Source organism: Schistocerca americana, chromosome 3 (genome assembly GCF_021461395.2).
Source record: "Schistocerca americana isolate TAMUIC-IGC-003095 chromosome 3, iqSchAmer2.1, whole genome shotgun sequence".
Taxonomy (NCBI): Eukaryota; Metazoa; Arthropoda; class Insecta; order Orthoptera; family Acrididae; genus Schistocerca; species Schistocerca americana.
This window is the reverse complement of record NC_060121.1, coordinates 724,010,726-724,033,333: the sequence shown is the minus strand read 5'-3', so window position 1 is coordinate 724,033,333 and position 22,608 is coordinate 724,010,726. Positions and strand designations below refer to the sequence as shown.

The 22,608-nt window shown below is 43.0% G+C and overlaps 1 protein-coding gene across 1 annotated transcript in view; it reads right to left on the bottom strand.

The window, feature by feature from the left end:
* The window catches only part of LOC124606343 (calmodulin-binding transcription activator 1), a 943,657-nt gene that overhangs the window by 395,126 nt on the left and 525,923 nt on the right, over positions 1-22,608 (bottom strand). The window lies entirely within an intron of this gene.

Sequence of the window (22,608 nt, the reverse complement as noted above, 5' to 3'; positions counted from 1 at the left end):
TTATTTCATTTCATCCTATCTAGTAAGGATCCCACAAGGCGCATCAGTACTCCAAAAGAGGACGATCAAATGAAGCGTCGGTAGTCTTCAGCAGACCTTTGCATCTTCTACGTGTTCTGCAAATAAAACGTAATCTTTGGTTGCATTCCCCACAACATTTTATGTGTTCTTTCCAATTTAAATTGTTTGTAATTGTAATTCCTAGGCATTTAGTTGAATTTACGGCCTTTAGAGTTGACCGATTTAGCATATAACCGAAGTTTAACGTATTCCTTTTAGCACTCATGTGGATGAACTCACACTTTTCATTATTTTGGATAAATTGTGAATTTTCGCACCTTGCAGGTATCTTTTTATAAATCTTTTTGCAATTTGTTTTGATGTTCTGATGCCTTTCTTAGTCGATAAACGACAGCATCATCTACAAACAACTTAAGACGGCTGTTCAGAATGTCTCCTAAATAGTTTATATACATAAGAAAAAGTAGAGGGCCTATAACACTATCTTGGGGAACGCCACAAATCACTTCTTTTTCACTCGACGACTTTCCATCAATTACTACGAACCCTGATCCCTCTGACAGGAAGTCACGAATCCAGTCACATAACTGAGGCGATATTCCACAAACACGCAATTTCACTAAAAGCCATTTGTGTGGTACAGTGTCAAAATGCTTCTAGAAATACGGAATCAATTTGAAATCCCTTGTCTAAAGCACTCAACACTTCGTGTGAGTAAAGAGCTAGTTGTGTTTCCCATAATGATGATTTCTAAATCAGTGTTGGCTGTGTGTGAATAGACTGTTCTCTTCGAAGTAATTCATAACGTTCGAACACAACATATGTTCCAAAATCCTGCTGCATATGGACGTTGATGATATGGGCCTGTAATATAGTCGATTACTCCTACTACCGTTCTTGAATATTGGTGTGACCTGTGCAACTTTCCAGTCTCTGGGTACGGATCTTTTGTCGACAGAGCGCATGTATAAGACTGTTAAGTATGGAGATATTGCATCAGCGTACTCTGAAATGAACTTAATTAGTATACAGTCTGGACCGGAAGATTTGCTTTTATTAAGTGATTTAAGTTGTTTCACTACTCCGAGGTCCGAACCGATAGCTGAGTGGTCAGCGTGACGGATTGCCGTCCCACGGGCCCGGGTTGGATTCCCGGCTGGGTCGGGGATTTTCTCCGCTCAGGGACTGGGTGTTGTACTGTCTTCATCATCATTTCATACCCATCCGGCGTGCAGGTCGCCCAATGTGGGGTCGAATGTAATAAGATCTGCACCAAGGCGGCCGGACCTGTCCCGCAAGGGGCCCCCCGGCCAATGACGCCAAACGCTCATTTCCATTTTCCATTACTCCGAGGATATGCACTTCTAAGTTACTCATGTTGGCAGCTGTTCTTGATTCGAATTCTGCAATATTTACTTCGTCTTCTTTGGTGAAAGAATTTCGGAAGGCTGTGTGTAGCAGCTCTGCTTTAACAGGACTATAGTCGATAGAATTTCCATTGCTATCGCTCAGACAAGGCATTTTTTTATGTCTCCCCACTGGAATACTTTACATACGACCAGACTCTCAATGGATTTTCTGCCCGGTTTAGAGACAAAGTTTCCTTGTGGAAACTGTTATAAGCATCTCACATTGAAGTCCGCGCTAAATTTCGAGCTTCTGTAAATGATCGCCAGTCTTGGAGATTTTGCGTCCGTTTTAAAACTGGCATGTGTTTTTCTTTATGTCTGCAACAGTGTTCTGACCCGTTTTGTGTACCAAGGGGGATCAGCTCCGTCGTTTGTTAATTTATTTGGTGTAAATCTCTCAATTGTTGCCGATACTGGTTCTTTGAACTTAAGCCACACCTGCTCTACACTCACATTGTTAATTTGGAAGGAGTGGAGATTATCTCTCAGGAAGGAGTCAAGTGAATTTTTATTTACTTCTTTGAGTAGGTATACTTTTCGTTTATTTTTGGAGGATTTGGAGGCTACGACAACCCTTTGTTCACCTAACACCTGTATCCATTTTGATGGTTGTTATTAGTTCAGTATTATTTGTTGTGAAGAGGTCAAGTGTGTCTTCACAACCGTTTACTATTCGCGTGGGCTCATGAACTAACAGCTCGAAATAGTTTTCAGAGAATGTGTTTAGTACAAGTTCGGACGATGTTTTATGGGTACCTCCAGATTTAAACACGTATTTTCGCGAACATAAATTGAAGTCACCACGAATTATAACCGTATGAGTCGGAAACGTGTTTGAAATTAAACTTGAGTTCTCTTTGAACCTTTCAGCAATTGTATCATCTGAGTTGGGAGATCGTAAAAGGATCCAATTATTATTTTATTCCGGTTGCCAAAAATCACCTCTGTCCTGCTAACTCACAGGTACTACTTGCTTCGATCTCGCTAGAAGATAAACTACTTCTAACAGCAACAAAAACGCCAACTGTGTGTAGTCTATCCTTTCGGAACACCGTTAGGTTCTTCGCAAAAATTTCGGCTGAACTTACCTCCGGGTTAAGCCATTTTTCAGCACCTATAGCTATTTGAGCATTAGTGCTTTCTATAAGCGCTTGGAGCTCTGGTACTTTTCCAACGCAGCTACGACAATTTAAAACTGTTATACCGATTGTTCCTGACGTACGTTCTTTCCGTGTTCGACCTGCACCGTTTGTGACTGAAGCCCTTTCTGTGTTTCCCCCGAGACCCTCTAACCTAAAAAACCGCCCAGTCCATGCCATACAGCCCCCGCTACCCGTGTAGCCGCCTCCTGCGTGTAATGCACTCGTGAGCTATTAAGTGAAACCCGAAACCCCACCATCCAATGGGAACCTACAAGGTCGCAGAACCGTCTAAGCCTCTGATTCAGACCCTCCACTCGGCTCTGTACCAGATTGCAGCATTCGGTCCTGTCAACTATGCTGCAAATGGTGAGCTCTGCTTTCATCTGCCGGCCGGTGTGGCCGTGCGGTTAAAGGCGCTTCAGTCTGGAACCGCGTGACCGCTACGGTCGCAGGTTCGAATCCTGAATCGGGCATGGATGTGTGTGATGTCCTTAGGTTGGTTAGGTTTAATTAGTTCTAAGTTCTAGGCGACTGATGACCTCAGAAGTAAAGTCGCATAGTGCTCAGAGCCATTTTTTTGCTTTCATCTCGCAAGCAAGACTGGCAGCCTTTACCGTATCCGTTAGCCGGTCGTAACCACAGAGCTCTCCCAATCAAAGCGACACCTGTCACGTGCATATTGGTTGGTTTTCTTCCCCTCCTTGGCAGCCACGTCCATAAGGCGCCACACAACGCGCCAAACATTGGAGCTCCCAATTACCAGTAGTCCCACTCTCTGTGATTGTCTGGATCTTGCAGGCTGAGAGGTTTCCTCTGAAACAAAACAAGCGACTGCATCTGGCTGAGGGACAGTGTCAGCCACAGACAACACCTGGAACCTGTTTGTCAGACAAACTGGTGAGGCCTTATGTGCGGCCCCATGGGATGTCTTTCGCCCGCTGCTACGCCCCGAGGCGACCTCCTACTCGACCACGGGAGACGGGTCAACATCAGTGCGAGCAGTAACTGGGCTGGCCACCTGTGCGGACTGATCGGCGGACTCAGAAGTGTTGGACGTCCGTTGGATCCCCACGGCTGGCCCACAACAGTGACGCCCATCCACTGCAGCTTCAAGCTGTGTAACCGAAGCCGTCACAGCTTGGAGCTGACAGCAAAGTGTCACCTACTCGGCCCGCATCCGCATACAGTAGTCACAGTCTCTATCCGTGCTTAAGATTGTGGAAAACTACACTACACAAGACAAAAAGGACAATGACACGCGCTGCGGAACTCTACTGTATACAAGGAGGAAAAACACAAGAATTGCGTCTAATAAATTAGATTAATATGCAGATATTCAAAAACTGAACTACCAAAGCACTCAGGTGAGACTAAATAATTCCCTCCTGATTACGAACTTTTAATATGTCAAAAAATCAGTTTACCTTCCGACGCCAATGAAAACGCGGGAACTCTGTCTATTAAATACTATACTTAACACGCAGAAACTCAAGAAAGTAAACTAAGAAATCACACATATTAAACTACACAATTCGCTCCTGGTTAGGAACTCGTAAAATGTCAAAAAATCGGTTACTTCCCTGTTGCTGCTTGTGCCTCGGCCGGCTGCTGATGCCTGACTAGCATACTGTTGCATATCGACGTTAATGACATGTAAAATGCTTTTTTATTCCCGTCTCGGATCACAAGTGAATTCTTTAGACGATGACCGGTTTCAGTCTGTAACGACCATCTTCAGATCTTTTTTACACCATGTCCTAAAGTGACACGGCCATAAGGGCATCGTCAAAACATATAAATATAATCAGCATACCATCGTCACATAGATTTAAAATATGGTGTACAATAGGTTGTATTACTCTTCAATTTTGTGCATCCGTTTCTTTTATTTTTTTATTTGCCGCTTTTATGCAAGGTAGTAACCTCTGCCCTTTCTTCCAGCCACTTACGGCTAATACGGATATTTCCTATATCTGTGATTCACCGTAAAAGCTTTTTAAGGTAAGGGGCCTGCTACTGGAGAACTACTTACGAGCTGATAGAGGCGAAACAGATCTCCCGTTAACATCCGAATACTCTTGCATAGAATCACTTCTCTCAAATACGCAGCAACACCAGTGGCGCGTCGGTTAAAACACATCGAACAAAGGAACTAGAAGGCCAATAATTGTTCCAACGACAGCATGTGAAACAGGCGACAACAAAGGAATTTACAAGTGATGGGATTCCTTTGTACCTTGTCGTATCAAAGAGCAGCAACAGAAGAAAAAACACTCGGGTCATATTGATTTGACGTTATCGGCCTGGCAGCGCCGAATATGAATGCATTCAGGTCACCAGCAGAATTTGGCCGCCTACGTAGATGAAGTCGCTGGCCAGCTACGACAACCGGCCCCTGTCCGCCACTATCCTTCGCCGCCGTTCAGAAACCAAAGTTTATAGAGAACATTTTAAAGAATGGGTACTTCGTGTTAGCTACTTAAGAGTTTATTATTCTTTCGTAGTGTAAGCTTATTTCGTGGCTACTGCCATTTTCTAGTACAACTTACAAAGATTATAGATAGTACAGATGTCGTCAATTAGATGGTAGTTTACATAGAATATGCACAAAGGTATAATTAAGTCAAGTTGTTGACAAGGTATGTACATAACGCATATATGTCTGGTCGCTATTTTCTTGCTGTCGTATATTATGATCAATTACGTATTTTATGATCAGTTACGTATTTTTCGTAAGATCTGGCAGACACCAAGCGGAACTCGTAGCTGTGAAACATATCAGGCAAACTGAAGGTGGAGGGGGAGAAAGAAAAGGAAAGGAAAGGGAAGAGAAGAAATTATTGGTGCCAGCTGCTTCGGGACTTTATGCGGAATCAGCGGCTACGAGTGAAAATGTGTGCCGGACCGGGATTCGAGACCGGATCTCTTGCTTACTAGACAGTTGCGTTAACCACTGCGCCATCCGGACACAACTACGCGGACTATCCCGGCGCGAGTCCCGGCCGCCCCACATTCCCACCTAGTGCCATCTATACGCAGCCCCCATTCATATTCTCCATGTTCGCTATTTTGAGATTTACGCAGGAGGTCGAACGTGATTGTGCATCTGCACACTGAAGATGGTGGATTCGTTGCCTGTCGGGGAGAATCAGTTGTATGAATGTGTGATGTACAGGGTTATTACAAATGATTGAAGCGATTTCACAGCTCTACAATAACTTTATTATTTGAGATATTTTCACAATGCTTTGCACACACATACAAAAACTCAAAAAGTTTTTTTAGGCATTCACAAATGTTCGATATGTGCCTCTTTAGTGATTCGGCAGACATCAAGCCGCTAATCAAGTTCCTCCCACACTCGGCGCAGCATTTCCCCATCAATGAGTTCGAAAGCATCGTTGATGCGAGCTCGCTGTTCTGGCATGTTTCTTGGTAGAGGAGGCTTAAACACTGAATCTTTCACATAACCCCACAGAAAGAAATCGCATGGGGTTAAGTCGGGAGAGCGTGGAGGCCATGACATGAATTGCTGATCATGATCTCCACCACGACCGATCCATCGGTTTTCCAATCTCCTGTTTAAGAAATGCCGAACATCATGATGGAAGTGCGGTGGAGCACCATCCTGTTGAAAGATGGAGTCGGCGCTGTCGGTCTCCAGTTGTGGCATGATCCAATTTTTCAGCATGTCCAGATACACGTGTCCTGTAACTTTTTTTCGCAGAAGAAAAAGGGGCCGTAAACTTTAAACCGTGAGATTGCACAAAACACGTTAACTTTTGGTGAATTGCGAATTTGCTGCACGAATGCGTGAGGATTCTCTACCGCCCAGATTCGCACATTGTGTCTGTTCACTTCACCATTAAGAAAAAATGTTGCTTCATCACTGAAAACAAGTTTCGCACTGAACGCATCCTCTTCCATGAGCTGTTGCAACCGCGCCAAAAATTCAAAGCGTTTGATTTTGTCATCGGGTGTCAGGGCTTGTAGCAATTGTAAACGGTAAGGCTTCTGCTTTAGCCTTTTCCGTAAGATTTTCCAAACCGTCGGCTGTGGTACGTTTAGCTCCCTGCTTGCTTTATTCGTCGACTTCCGCGGGCTACGCGTGAAACTTGCCCGCACGCGTTCAACCGTTTCTTCCGTTTCTTCGCTCACTGCAGGCCGACCCGTTGATTTCCCCTTATAGAGGCACCCAGAAGCTTTAAACTACGCATACCATCGCCGAATGGAGTTAGCAGTTGGTGATTCTTTGTTGAACTTCGTCCTGAAGTGTCGTTGCACTGTTATGACTGACTGATGCGAGTGCATTTCAAGCACGACATACGCTTTCTCGGCTCCTGTCGCCGTTTTGTCTCATGCGCTCTCGAGCGCTCTGGCGGCAGAAACCTGAAGTGCGGCTTCAGCCGAACAAAACTTTATGAGTTTTTCTACGTATCTGTAGTGTGTCGTGACCATATGTCAATGAATGGAGCTACAGTGAATTTATGAAATCGCTTCAATCATTTGTAATAGCCCTGTATATTCTTTTGAACATGTCCGAATTAACAGATGCCACACACACACAAGTAACTGGTTCGCCTCCATAGGCAATGAATCCACCACCTTTGGATATATCCGAAAGAACAGACACCACACATTCATATATCTGATTCGTCTCGATGATCAACAAATCCACCACCTTCAGGGTGGATGCACAATTACGTCCGTCCGACCTCCTGCAGGAATCTTTAAGTAGCGAGCATGGAGGTCATGGACGGAGACTGCAGATAGATGACGCTAGGTGGGAATGTTGGTCGGCCGAGGAGCCTGTCGAGATATTCCGCGCATTTTCTGTGACCGGGTGGCGCAATGGTTGACGCAACGGCCTAGTAAAAGTCGCGATGCAGCACACATCAATAGTTGCTTCTCTTTGCTTTACTTTCCTTTCCTTCTCCCTCCACCTTAAATTCACAAAATCTGGTACAATCTCTGTCATCCATCTCCTTGCAGTCAATCCAGCTGTCGGGTACAAAGCCGATTAATCAGTCGCGTTCTGTATTAGGCCAGTGAGGCGGCGCACCATCTAGCTGCCAAATAAAGTTCTCTGGCTCAGCTTCTTTCAATTGAAGTAAGAGCCATAGTTGTAAAGCGTCAACATAAGAAACAAAAGCTACAGTTGCATCACCGGAAAAGAAACGCCCGCAAACTTTCCGCCGGGATATGGTGCAAAAAAAATTCAATTTCTATGAGTCCCGTTGGAACTGCACCAATTCGGAGGGATGATCTGATCCCCAGATGCGCACATTAAGTGTGTTCACATTTCTACTTAGGTGAAATGTAGATTCATCACTGAAGACGACAATATCCAGAAAATCTTCACCATCATGCAAGAACATTTCATTTGAAAATTTACCAGTAAACCGTAATTCGTATGCTTTAGAGCTTGTAACACCTGGAAAGGATAAGAACGTAGTTATAAGCGTCTCCTTAAACGTCTCCACACAGACGTCACTAGAACTGGTAGCACATGACTAGCCTTCCGAAATGATTTCTGGGAGCTACGCGTCAAAGACTCTCATACCCGTTCAACACGTTCTTCAGTTACTCTTAGACGACCCGCACTCTTCCCTTTTCAAAGACAGCCGGCGTCTTCGAACTGATGATACCACCAACCGCTGTTATCATCACCTGGAGGATTATAACGGAACTCAATGCGGAACGCACGTTACACTGTAACAACAAACAGATCCAGTCCTTGCAAACCGCAAAACACAAAAAGCTTTCTGTTCACTACTCGCCATCTTTGCTGCTAGCGCTTTATAATAGAAGACCAGGAAACAGTGTATGCGCACAAAACAAAGCTGTCTGAGTTGTGCTTTCATTTATGTATTATTTGTAATTGTAAGTAGAATGTAATAAATGCTACGAAGCCTTAAAACCCCTATATTTATTTTGAGAATGCAGAAAGAATAATAAAAAGAAAATACTTCCACTACCCTGAAAATAAAGGCTGCAAAAAGAACCCGAACTACAAGTGAGAGACAGAAAAACGGCGAGTTTACACAAAAATATCGGAAGTAATTAAGAACTAATATTTAACTATGAGATTAAGAAACAGGAATCTAAAATTAGCAGTGAGATGTAAACATCGCTGGATTATTGCTATATTTTGGTGACACAGGATTTATTCCGTAAACACCTGCTTTTCGTAATGTTCATTAATTAATATTGGGCCGGCCGGTGTGGCCGAGCTGTTCTAGGCGCTTAAGTCCGAAACCACGCTGCTGCTGCGGTCGCAGGTTCAAATCCTGCCTCGGGCATGGATGTGTGTGATGTCCTTAGGTTAGTTAGGTTTAAGTAGTTCTAAGTTCTAGGGGACTGATGACCTCAGATGTTAAGTCCCATAGTGCTCTGAGCCATTAATATTTGAAAAAGTATTTACTTACTATTGAACTAAGGTACTCAAAAGTAGAAAACCAGTTCATTGGCGGCGTAAAGCGTGTAGCTTATACAGGATGGTCAGAAACAGTCTGAAAAGCTTGTAAGGGTGCTGCAGGGTAGGTTGTGATGAGAAATAATTGTTAAGAGAAAAATTCGATACGTTGCGCCGTTTCAGAGTTAATTAGCATTGATGTTAGCCAATCAGGCGCGCAAATTCAAGCGGCCCGCTAGAAACGGTTTCGACACGCGGGGTTTTCTTCGTTTGGTTTCCTAAAACAGAACAAGACAGCGATATAAAAACTGGTTTATGGCACAGTAGCGAGGATCGAACTCGAGCCAAGGGCTGAACAGTCTCGTGCGCTATCATCTAAGCTTTGAAAACAACTGACGCTAATTGCATGTGGCGGGTCGCTTTAATTTGCGCGCGTAATGGCCTGATTGGCCAATTAAGTTGGAAATGGCGCAACTTATTGAATTTTTTTTCTCAACGATTATTTCTTAGCTCAACCTGCCCTGTAACACCCTTATAAGCTTTTTCAGACTTTTCTGACCCCCATACATCTCTGATAACATATAGGCCAGAAACTGATATTACCGTAATTAAGTCGACTGGATTTTTAATAGTGTACAGCATGTAAACTTTGTAGCCAAAGAAATCATTTTTCTTTTACGAATAATTTTGCACTTGTAAACATAGTCTGAGGAAAAATAGACAGTCGTCAGGCAAAGAATCTATTGATCGCGTGTTTAAACTTAGCATCAACGACAATGTAGTTGCTTATGCACAAACATAATTTTATGTATTGCTTCCAAGGGTAGATACAAAATAGGGAGGCCTGAGGCTTATTTTGGGGCAGCACAATAGTTCAGCCGGTAGAGCATTTAACCGCAGAAAAGCAAAGGTTCCCGATGCATCATAAACTTGTAATGTGCTGAAAGCTTAATAATCGGAACTGTTCAATGAATATACAACAGCCAGTTATTTCCTACACTCCCTTCATAGTAAGTTTAACACGGAAGCAAACTGTGCGCTATGTACTCCTCCGCGTTTGTTATCACACTGAAGTCTCCTTCCCGCACAACGCAAATGACGCCCAGTCTAGTGCAGTCGCTTAAGATTATTGCGGTCCGTTTGTGATGGAGCGCTGCAATTCGAGGATCGCCTTACAGCGCATTTAATTGCATCTGCGCTGCTCGCCCCTCCGCTACGATCCGCGCCATGCTAGTTGCAGAATTTACGTATCGTCAAAGCCGAACAATAGAAACATCACATTCACTGTATATGTTATTTATAAAATGATGGCCAACAGGCGAACAATATAACTTCAAATATCATTTACTACAATTTGCAAAGACAGTGAAATAACATACAGTAGATCTCCGTAATACCCTACAGACGGGACTGAGCTGAAATCAAAAGATATGAGAGAAAACTAACACGAGAAAAATCTGTTGCAAACATTGGACGTTTCATCTGCGTTTGGCACGTGTAATGCGCTCATTATTAAGCTTACTGTCGAGATTTCGATAGTACACAGTTTACCTTTGTTCTGTTTATCTTTTCGCGCACCTAATAAACTCGGCACAGAAACCTCGGAATCCAGATGATATTTCTGAAATCTGCCACATATGACTCTTTTCTCCAAAAGCATTTCGAAGACACTGAGGACAAACTCTTTCTCGGAACTTTCCACGTTTCACTGTAGAACACAAATGAACTCTCGGCATTTTCAGAGGGCATACGAACGGCAAGACCACATGAACAAAACCGGCGGGGATAGAGGAAGCAATTGTCTAGTGAAATCTGAAACAAGAACTCCACGAGCTGAAAATTTAACACGCTGATTGGCAAAAGGCAAAAACTGTGAAGACTTCCGATGATTTATGGTGCCTTACTGTAAGATCCACGCCGGAATAACAAGTAGGACCTATTTCCAGTTGCATCCAGTTACCTTCTGCACAAAGACCAATCGCTGAGCGGGCATTTGTTGATATTAGGTTTCAACCTACGATGAAGAAAGTATAGACCCCATGCTCATTTGTCTTCAGCTCTATCAACATACATGAAATGTTCTTGAGAGGAATAGGCGAGTTCGACCATACTTCAATTAATTTCCGTGAGATAAGCTACTGCTAAACAATCATGAACTATAAAATTTATTATTATTGCATAGAGTGGCATCACAAGGTGAATCAGTCGTCAGGAGGAAAGGGATTGGCTAACGAGCTACATCAAACTACTCACTCGGGTCACTGGTAGCCTTCTGCCTTATAAACGCTCAATAAGTGTCACACAATGTTTTCTTTTTCAATCCAGTAATTCGTTTAGGGAGCCCTCACTGCCGCATCACTGATCTTTGCAATGGTAATCACGGGAACAGTTAACGCCAGTACGCCGTTCCAGTTGAGTGTTGATCCTGGAATTTGCTGCAGCAGCAGCGTTACCGATGAGAAGGCTGGCCAGCGATGTCGCTGTGACGTCACGCGAGCTCCCGCCGCAATTACGGCAGGAAATTAAAAATCAGTGGGGGAGGGGGAAGGAAAAAAGGGAGAGAGGGCGAGTGGGGGAGAGAGAGAGAGGAGAGAGAGAGAGGAGAGGATTATCTGATCGCCGACGCCTGCGCCAGGTGCTGGCATGACGTAACGGCCAGCGTCTCCACAACCCCCCTTTATCGGTCTCAGTTACGAGTGCCATTACAGGATCCCTACTCTTTTTCCCGGTAGAGTTAACCACTTCACTAACAACTGCAATCAATTATGTACACTGCTGGTACGTCCACACTGCATTTGATATGCGGCCGTACCGTCTGGTAGTTACAAAACAAGAAAAAGAAACTGAAGACGAGAAGACAAGCGAGGCTCGACCTTGAATAGCTCAATTTAACGTTTGCTCTCAATGACTTCTCCCTCGTTTGGCTTGATTCTGTTATATAACGGAGGCTAAGTTTCTTCAGGAGTCAAAACAGGACGTAAAAACTCCTCTTTTCTCGCAAGGAATACGAAATATTTGATTGATGTTCCTCGTTAATAAGGCGGGGTCCTCTGCGTGTACAAAACATCCCGCTGACTGTCACCGGTGCCGACACGCGCACTCTCATAACTAACTACCGATGCCGTAATAATTTTACAACAGACAAGCAGAACCAATGTCGCCCTAATCGCAAAAAAATCTTCGAATAGGACTGATTTTTGTCGTTATTAATGAGATCATTATCTACTAAACGTCGTGAATTTGTTTTCGCCCATTATAGGACGCCTCTACATAGATAAAATGATTCCTGTTCAATGAATGACAAAAAACATCTCAAAACATCACTCTTCCACCTATTACTGACGCCGAAACAACGTGGAGTGTATTAAAAGAAACTGTTCGAGCAGTTACCCGTGAAAACATAGGCATAGACGCAGTAAGATAAAGTGTCGGACGAATTAATGGTCAGGAGATGTTAAGAACAAAGTGAAAACGAAAAACCAAACTGTCACAAATTCCTTGCTTCGGAAACATCTGAAAACTGGGACTTTTACTATGATGCCGTGTGTGATGCAAAGAAGGCAGTTGCTGCAGCCATGTCAGCCACTTACTCGGAGCTCTATGAAATGCTTGACGTACTGGGTAACCATTACTGAACTATATGAAATAAAATCGTCATAACTGAATATGGTTTTTTTCAGCGACGAAGCCCAATTTCATTTGGATGGGTTCGTCGATAAGCAAAACTGGCGCATTTGGGGGACTGAGGATTTCGCGATCGAGAAGTGTCTTCATCCTCAACGGATGACTGTGTGAATGTCCAGTCACGGAATAATCGGTGCGATATTCCTTGATGGCACGGTGACTATTGAATGGTACCTGGTTTCGGAAGAAGATTTCATCCTCATTACCCAAAGTGACCCTTATTACGAGAAGACGTGGCTCATGCAAAACGGATCTGGACCCTATCGAAGCAGGAGAGCATCTGTTGTCCCGGAGGGGCACTCTGGTGACCGCATTCTGGTTCTGGGGTACTCAGAGGCCACTGTCATGGGCCCTGATTGGTCCGCATATTCTCTGGATATGAACACATGCGACTCCTTTTTATGGGTCTACATTAAAGACAAGGTGTGCTGCAATAACCCCAAAACCATTGCTGAGCTGAAAATAGCCATTCAGGAGGTCATCGACAGCATCGATGTTACGACACTTCCGTGGGTCATGCAGAATTTCGCTATTCGCCTGAGCCACACCATCGCCGATGATGGCAGGCATATCGAACATGTCATAACCTAAATCCGAATATCTGCAGTCAAGTTTTCAAGTTTGCACGTCGAATGAAGTGTGGGCACGCCGTAGTTTGTAACTAATTTACGTTTTTTTTTCATGTAGTTCAATAATTGTCATCCTTTACCAGCTTTACGTGATATCTATCGTAAGGAGCAGACGACGACAGAGAAACTCTGTGGCAACAATGACGAAGATGGTAAACTTATCGTTGACCGAAAGAAGGCATCAAAGCGCTGGCGGCGGTACTTTGAAGCAGTCTCCAATGAGGAGTTCCCATACTCCCCAGAAAATCGTTAGCATCGGTTCGAGGACCCATCATCCCGATCACCAAGCCTGGTGTTTTAGACGGCCTAGAGAAAATGAACTTGGGAAGCAGCTGGGACGGATGATCTGTCACAAGGACTACCGAGATCAAGGCACTATCAGGCAGCTGAATGAAAGACACGCTACAGTCGCAGGTTCGAATCCTGCCTCGGGCATGGATGTGTGTGATGTCCTTAGGTTAGTTAGGTTTAAGTAGTTCTAAGTTCTAGGGGACTTATGACCACAGCAGTTGAGTCCCATAGTGCTCAGAGCCATTTGAACCATTTGAATGAAAGACAGATTTCCTCCACAAGATCACTGAAGAGAAGAAGATACCAACCAAGTGGACATTGAGCATTACAGTCACAGTTTGGAAACAGAAGGGGAATCCCTCTGAATGTTCCTACTATCGTCCTGCAAGCTCGCTATGAAGATCTCAGAACGCGTTGTAGACAGAACAATACACAATGTTGTGAATATCACAACCAATAAGTTGGCTCTGTGGAAGGTTGTGGGACCACCCATGGCCCATTTTATTTAGAATCATCCAAAACAAAGAAATCTTGTTGCCCTCACGTCACAGATTTTTTATGTACTTGCCTAGACCAATTTTTCACAAAATACGAGTACGAAGGATTAAAACATTTGTTCCAGAATTTTTGGATCCAAACTGTGGTTAGGCGGTAATTCTAAAATATGTATGAATCAATTTTAATCAATTTGGTGGCACTGGAAAGACAAAAGGATCAGCAATGTGCGACTGATCCCGGCGGAGGTTCGAGTCCTCCCTCGGGCATGGGTGTGTATGTTTGCCCTTAGGATAATTTAGGTTAAGTAGTGTTTAAGCATAGGGACTGATGACCTTAGCAGTTAGGTCCCATAAGATTTCACACACATTTGAACATTTGATCAGCAATGGTACAGAATACGGAAATTATACACACAAATATTTACAAATATACAATGAAATTGTTTTCCAAATTTCAGGATTGTTTTTTTTTTACCAAAATCAAACATTTATAGCACTTAACTTTTGTTTCACGTAATGCCCATTATCATACTTTTCAACATAAATAAATCACAAGGTTCATATTCTATTTGACGATTTAATACTGAAATAACATAGATAAAATGTACTCGTTTCATTTTTTGACTTTTAGCTGTTGTCCAAAAAATGCTCTCCAGTTCACACAAAATACACCCAGAATATTCTAAAAAGTGTTCATTCTTTCAAACAAGTTATGAATGGAAAGTAAGTGTCTGATCCGAAAGTGAATAAGCGACCACTGCTTGTTCTTGCTCTAGTTGTACGCAGTGCCATTAAGCTATTTTTATTAGGAGGGTCCATTAAACATCACCAGGAAGAGGTCACAAATAAACAGAGTAAGGTCCACTCGATCACCCAATGTTACATTAAAAAATAGTAAATCGAGTCCATAACTATGGGCAAGCCATGTGATAAACACACGAAGACCAAAATCGGTTAGATCATTTGCAAATTATTTTCTACGTGATACGCTACGTGAAAACCCTAAATTATTTTTGAAACGCACAAATTTACAAACCAATAAAAGATTATAAAGTTGATTAAAAGTCGTCGTATCAGGGTGTTATAAAAGTTTCGCATCCGCTTTTCTTTTGAAGAAACACAGTATAAGCACAATAACGACTGCAGTGCTGCTGATATAGGATAGAAACTGCAAGCCTGAGTTGTACCAAGAGACACAGGAAGTAAAGCCCACAGAACGCTAATTACTTTCAAAAAAGTCTAAGCTCTGCAAGATCCATGAGCTATTTTATATTAACGTGACAAACCCTAATACTAGGGCTATATTTTATTTTGACACATGGATCTATGCTGAGAATTGTAAAAATGGCGATAGTACCATTAGTCCTTACTTATGTAAAATTGTTACCTCCTGAAGACGACAAATTTATATTTGTCGAAACCTAGGTAAAGAATTTCTTTATCCATTGCAACTGGTCGGCTGTTTATAATTTTATTACGTGAAACCGTTGCTGTAGTGCAGCTATGTTTGAAATGAATCACCTATTTGTTACCTTCGCTCTAAAAGGGATAAATCGTGAAAAGTAAATGGCCTGCACCCTATGAGAACGGAGGTCGCTCATGCTGTACTTGGAAGGACTCGTATCAAATCCCTGTCGGGTCGTAATGATTCCAGTTTACAAAGGCTTTCCTTAATTAATACAAATAAATCTACTGCCTTTGACACAACTCAAACGTAGTTCATAAAAAATCGGCAACTCGTTACTGAATAACACCTGAAACTTCTCATAGCGAGCTCGGTGCCAAACCCCGAATAGCTTTTTTACAAGCTTACGACCAATAAGTTATTTGCCGAAACTAAGAAGCATATTTTACAAAGTCATAGGTAATCAGTGTACTATCCAGCCATCTGCAACTCCCACAGCTCTCAGAATTTGCACTTGACATAAGATCAGTGCTCTTAGCCTCGTATCCTACAGCACCGGCACTCGGCGCAGGGAGACGGCGATACAAACTCCCGATAATAGAAGATATTTGCATTACCTAATTTTTGCTGATGAAGGAAGGAGAAGTGATGGCTTACAATTCAGTATCAAGACGCTGCATTTTATTTATTGCCGTACATCAGACTCCGATGTTTTGTGATTCTAAGCCGTGTAGTTATATTCTATACATTTTAGTTTAACATTGAAAATGTAATGTTAAAATCTACAACTAGATTCTACTTCTATATTAACAGAGAAAAGTAGAAAAGAAAGAAATTACGATGACTGAAATGAAAGCAAACTAAAAATCTACCACAGGACCTCAAGTCTCCAAACCGTTACAACATTAATCAGCAATCCTAGAACTGCTCAAAATTGTTGACCACGCAATTCACTACATATAAGTTTGTCGCTTTATTAAACTACTGCCGGATGATCCCGCGTGCACGGCTGCACTCGAGCCTTCGCATTACCATCAGGATTACCATGAAAAACATTTAAATGCTACTTAAACGATTGTGGACTAGATCCCACTCATCAGCATCCCAATCCCATTCATCTTCATTTCCTTCCCAAATTAGAAAGTCTGATGAACTTCCTCCTTACTGTTCCATTGATGAACTCCTTCTCGACGTTCTCTTGCGGCTGCTGCAGTGCATACGGTCGAAACATCTTCGATTTTGACCCATTTGGTTACCAGGTATATTAGACTGTACATTTTTATCAATACCCCTATGTTCCCGATTATATAATTCATACTGGAGTGCTCTTGGTAGCAGAATTTAGTAACGTCCACATTCGGCATTTTATCTACTTTATCCATAGTTCAAATCATCCAGTGCACCCCCCCCCCCCTCCCCCCAATCTAGTCGGTGTAAATTACAAATAAGCACCAAATTTTCAGGTGTCGCTGTTTCTCCATAATCGCCCATCTCTCTATCTCTGTAAGTAGACGGGGTAACTATTATGCCCAGCAATCAAGTGCTCCACTCTCTTAGTTGTGTCATGCAGGTGCGCTCGTAGTCTGCCGTTAACATCTGGAAAAAAGTTATACACGCGCCTGCCGGTGGTATCACTCCACTTGTCATTCAACTGCTTACCATGAACCATGCACCTTGCCGTTGGTGGGGAGGCTTGCGTGCCTCAGCGATACAGATAGCCGTACCGTAGGTGCAACCACAACGGAGGGATATCTGTTGAGAGGCCAGACAAACGTGTGGTTTCTGAAGAGGGGCAGCAGCCTTTTCAGTAGTTGCAGGGGCAACAGTCAGGATGATTCACTGATCTGGCCTTGTAACACTAACCAAAACGGCCTTGCTGTGCTGGTACTGCGAACGGCTGAAAGCAAGGGGAAACTACGGCCGTAATTTTTCCCGAGGGCATGCAGCTTTACTGTATGATTAAATGATGATGGCGTCCTCTTGGGTAAAATATTCCGGAGGTAAAATAGTCCCCCATTCGGATCTCCGGGCGGGACTACTCAAGAGGATGTCGTTATCAGGAGAAAGAAAACAGGAGCTCTACGGATCGGACAGTGGAATGTCAGATCCCTTAATCGGATAGGTACGTTAGAAAATTTAAAAAGGGAAATGGATAGGTTAAAGTTAGATATAGTGGGAATTAGTGAAGTTCGGTGGCAGGAGGAACAAGACTTCTGGTCAGATGACTACAGGGTTATAAACACAAAATCAAATAGGGTAATGCAGGAGTAGGTTTAATAATGAATAGGAAAATAGGAATGCGGGTAAGCTACTACAAACAGCATAGTGAACACATTATTGTGGCCAAGATAGATACGAAGCCCACGCCTCCTACAGTAGTACAAGTTTATATGCCAACTAGCTCTGCAAATGACGAAGAAATTGAAGAAATCTATGATGAAATAAAAGAAATTATTCAGATAGTGAAGGGTGACGAAAATTTAATAGTCATGGGTGACTGGAATTCGGTTGTAGGAAAAGGGAGAGAAGGAAATGTAGTAGGTGAATATGGATTGGGGCTAAGAAATGGAAGAGGAAGCCGCCTGGTAGAATTTTGCACAGAGCACAACTTAATCATTGCTAACACTTGGTTCAAGAATCATAAAAGAAGGTTGTACACATGGAAGAATCCTGGAAATACTAGAAGGTATAAGATAGATTATATAATGGTAAGACAAGATTTAGGAACCAGGTATTAAATTGTAAGACATTTCCAGGGGCAGATGTGGACTCTGGCCACAATCTATTGGTTATTACCTGTAGATTAAAAGTGAAGAAACTGCAAAATGGTGGGAATTTAAGGAGATGGGACCTGGATAAACTGACTAAACCAGAGGTTGTACAGAGTTTCATGGAGAGCATAAGGGAACAATTGACAGGAATGGGGGAAATAAATACAGCAGAAGAAGAATGGGTAGCTTTGAGGGATGAAATAGTGAAGGCAGCAGAGGATCAAGTAGGTAAAAAGACGAGGGCTAGTAGAAATCCTTGGGTAATAGAAGAAATATTGAATTTAATTGATGAAAGGAGAAAATATAAAAATGCAGTAAATGAAGCAGGCAAAAAGGAATACAAACGTCTCAAAAACGAGATCGACAGGAAGTGCAAAATGGCTAAGCAGGGATGGTTAGAGGACAAATGTAAGGATGTAGAGGCTTATCTCACTAGGGGTAAGATAGATACTGCCTACAGGAAAGTTACAGAGGCCTTTGGAGATAAGAGAACCACTTGCATGAACATCAAGAGCTCAGATGGAAACCCAGTTCTAAGCAAAGAAGGGAAAGCAGAAAGGTGGAAGGAGTATATAGAGGGTCTATACAAGGGCGATGTACTTGAGGACAATATTATGGAAATGGAAGAGGATGTAGATGAAGATGAAATGGGAGATATGATACTGCGTGAAGAGTTTGACGGAGCACTGAAAGACCTGAGTCGGAACAAGGACCCCGGAGTAGACAACATTCCATTGGAACTACTCACGGCCTTGGGAGAGCCAGTCCTCACAAAACTCTACCATCTGGTGAGCAAGATGTATGAAACAGGAGAAATACCCTCAGATTTCAAGAAGAATATAATAATTCAAATCCCAAAGAAAGCAGGTGTTGACAGATGTGAAAATTACCGAACTATCAGTTTAATAAGTCACAGCTGCAAAATACTAACGCGAATTCTTTACAGACGAATGGAAAAACTGGTAGAAGCCGACCTCGGGGAAGATCAGTTTGGATTCCGTAGAAATGTTGGAACACGTGAGGCAATACTGACTCTACGACTTATCTTAGAAGCTAGATTAAGGAAGGGCAAACCTACGTTTCTAGCATTTGTAGACTTAGAGAAAGCTTTTGACAATGTTGACTGGAATACTCTCTTTCAAATTCTGAAGGTGGCAGGGGTAAAATACAGGGAGCGAAAGGCTATTTACAATTTGTATAGAAACCAAATGGCAGTTATAAGAGTCGAGGGGCACGAAATGGAAGCAGTGGTTGGGAAGGGAGTGAGACAGGGTTGTAACCTATCCCCGATGTTATTCAATCTGTATATTGAGCAAGCAGTGAAGGAAACAAGGGAAAAATTCGGAGTAGGTATTAAAATCCATGGAGAAGAAATAAAAACTTTGAGGTTCGCCGATGACATTGTAATTCTGTCAGAGACAGCAAAGGACTTGGAAGAGCAGTTGAATGGAATGGATAGTGTCTTGAAAGGAGGATATAAGATGAACATCAACAAAAGCAAAACGAGGATAATGGAATGTAGTGGAATTAAGTCGGATGATGCTGAGGGAATTAGATTAGGAAATGAGACACTTAAAGTAGTAAAGGAGTTTTGCTATTTGGGGAGCAAAATAACTGATGATGGTCGAAGTAGAGAGGATATAAAAATGTAGACTGACAATGGCAAGGAAAGCGTTTCTGAAGAAGAGAAATTTGTTAACATCGAGTGTAGATTTAAGCATCAGGAAGTCATTTCTGAAAGTATTTGTATGGAGTGTAGCCATGTATGGAAGTGAAACATGGACGATAAATAGTTTGGACAAGAAGAGAATAGAAGCTTTCGAAATGTGGTGCTGCAGAAGAATGCTGAAGATTAGATGGGTAGATCACATAACTAATGAGGAAGTATTGAATAGGATTGGGGAGAAGAGAAGTTTTGTGGCACAACTTGACTAGAAGACGGGATCGGTTGGTAGGACATGTTCTGAGGCATCAAGGGATCACCAATTTAGTATTGGAGGGCAGCGTGGAGGGTAAAAATCGTAGAGGGAGACCAAGAGATGAATACACTTAGCAGATTCAGAAGGATGTAGGTTGCAGTAGGTACTGGGAGATGAAGAAGCTTGCACAGGATAGAGTAGCATAGTAGCATGGAGAGCTGCATCAAACCAGTCTCGGGACTGAAGACCACAACAACAACAACAACAACCATGCCCGGAGTTGAATTTTGTTATTGATATTTACCCCTGTAATCATTTGCATTCAGTCCAGTCTGCTACGACGTAACCAGTAGCACGCTGCTCTATATCGTGCCCGAATATTGACGGGATGGATCCACAGTATTACCAGTAAAGCCTCGACAGGTGTTGGACCAAAAGCCACAGTGAAACTGAGTATTACGCTCCTCCGCGTTCGTGTAAGGATGGGGCTACAGCTCTCGATTCGCAGCCAAAGCACCCATACAATGGCTGCGAAGCCAGCAACGTCAACGTCATTAAAGACAGCGTTGTGGTACGCCCTAACGGTACGCAAAGGTAGCTTATAATTAGTGGTAGCGGATCACACAAACGTGTGCATAATTTTTATTAATTTTTCTTTGGATAGCTTAATATGTGTCATAAAGATTTAGTTTTATCCAAATGGACTCGCGAGTATCTGCAGAACTTGCTGCGTGATATAGAAGTGTTATCAGTTCTAATTGTAGGGGTTTCAGGCTAGGACAGTTGGCCTTTAAGTAATATGTAGGTAGTTCTGTGTGTCGCTATGGCCAGTTTATTATAAGAACAGCAGCGCCGCATCCGCTCGAGCACACCAGTAGCCCTTTCCTCCAGCTTCTCCTGAGAGTCCGCAGGTACCACTATCAGGACACCGTCTGCCTACGCCACTACCCCACCGTCAGGGTTCTACTCCTCACTGAGGAGAGACATGAGGGGTTCCATAGTTAAGTCCTAGAAGATAGTACGACGACTGTTCAACAGGCATACCGGTCTGTAGCTCTCTGGAGCAGTCGGAACCTTATGTGCACCCTTGCTGATTATTACGTTATGACATTAATCCACCTCGCAAGAATCCTTCAGCGTACTAAAGCTTCAATAACGAGAGGGAAGTTAAATACGGCGCTACTAGCGGTCCTATCCTCTTTACTACTTCAGCATATATTTCTTCCGGACCTGGAGAGTCAGTTTCGAGATCGCAACTACTACCGCCTCCTCTGCATAATGTGCTACTACAGTCGGCTTCCCTGGACCTTACATGATAGTCACTGTCTGGGTGAGCTTTGTGGTCCGGTAAAAGTGACCTTCGCATGTAGACGGCTATCCCTCTACGTTCAAACCGGTTAGTTTCGTCACGTCTATTGCCCCCGCAGGAGCATTTCTCTGTAGTACTGTGCCGTAGGTTTGACTTCGCATCAGCTGCCACAAAGATAAATACATTTTGAGTGAAGTGCGCTACCGAATTTAGTTTATGAACGTATGGGCTAACACTATGTGCGTACTGCCGATAAATGAGTTAAGCCACATGGTACTCAAATATTTAACTTCAATGGTAACCATGTGCTACTCGCATACCTGAGCTTGTTAACAGTATAGCATTTGTTAAGTACGACAAGAGCTGAAACTGGCCTGGCCTACTATTACCTGTTACAACGGTCGATTGTTGAGGAAAAGCAGGTTTTCTTCGATTTACACAATATGACTTCTAAAAGCATACTATGCCCAATTCCTGTTATTCAGAAATCTTATGCGTTTCATACATTACAAATGAGCTCGTCCTGGCATTCAGTTGTAGTAGACTTAACGTAGTAGTACCTAGTACAGACAAAGCCCGCCACAGGAGGGTTGTGTCCCCAGTTACGCTATTCGAAAAAAGCAGGAAATGTTCCTATGTAGACTGTGTGTAAATATTCTGGGGGTAAATGTCATGCTCTCCCGAAGGCCCATTGGACATGGGAAGCTACTGATGGTGATCTGTCGGAGGAACAGGGATATTAAGCTCAGCGGCCTCCTTGGTGCCGTGCAAGAGGCGTAGACTACCAACCGGCACTTTATAGTTTGACCCTCTCTCTTTTGTAACCACCAACACCAACACAAACACAACAGTAAACTCAAAGATGCGAGTGTGTTAGGCTTTAACCCGCAATACATAGCTCTACCCTGAAATGACAGAAGTCATGGGGTAGCGATATGCACATATAAAGATGGCAGTAGTATCTGGTGCAGAAGGTATAAAAGGGCAGTGTATTGACGAAGCTGTCATTTGTACTCAGGTGATTCATGTGAAGAGGTTTCCGATCTGATTACGACCGTATGACGCGAATTAACAGACCCTGAACGCGGAATGATAGTTAGAACTGGACGCATGGGT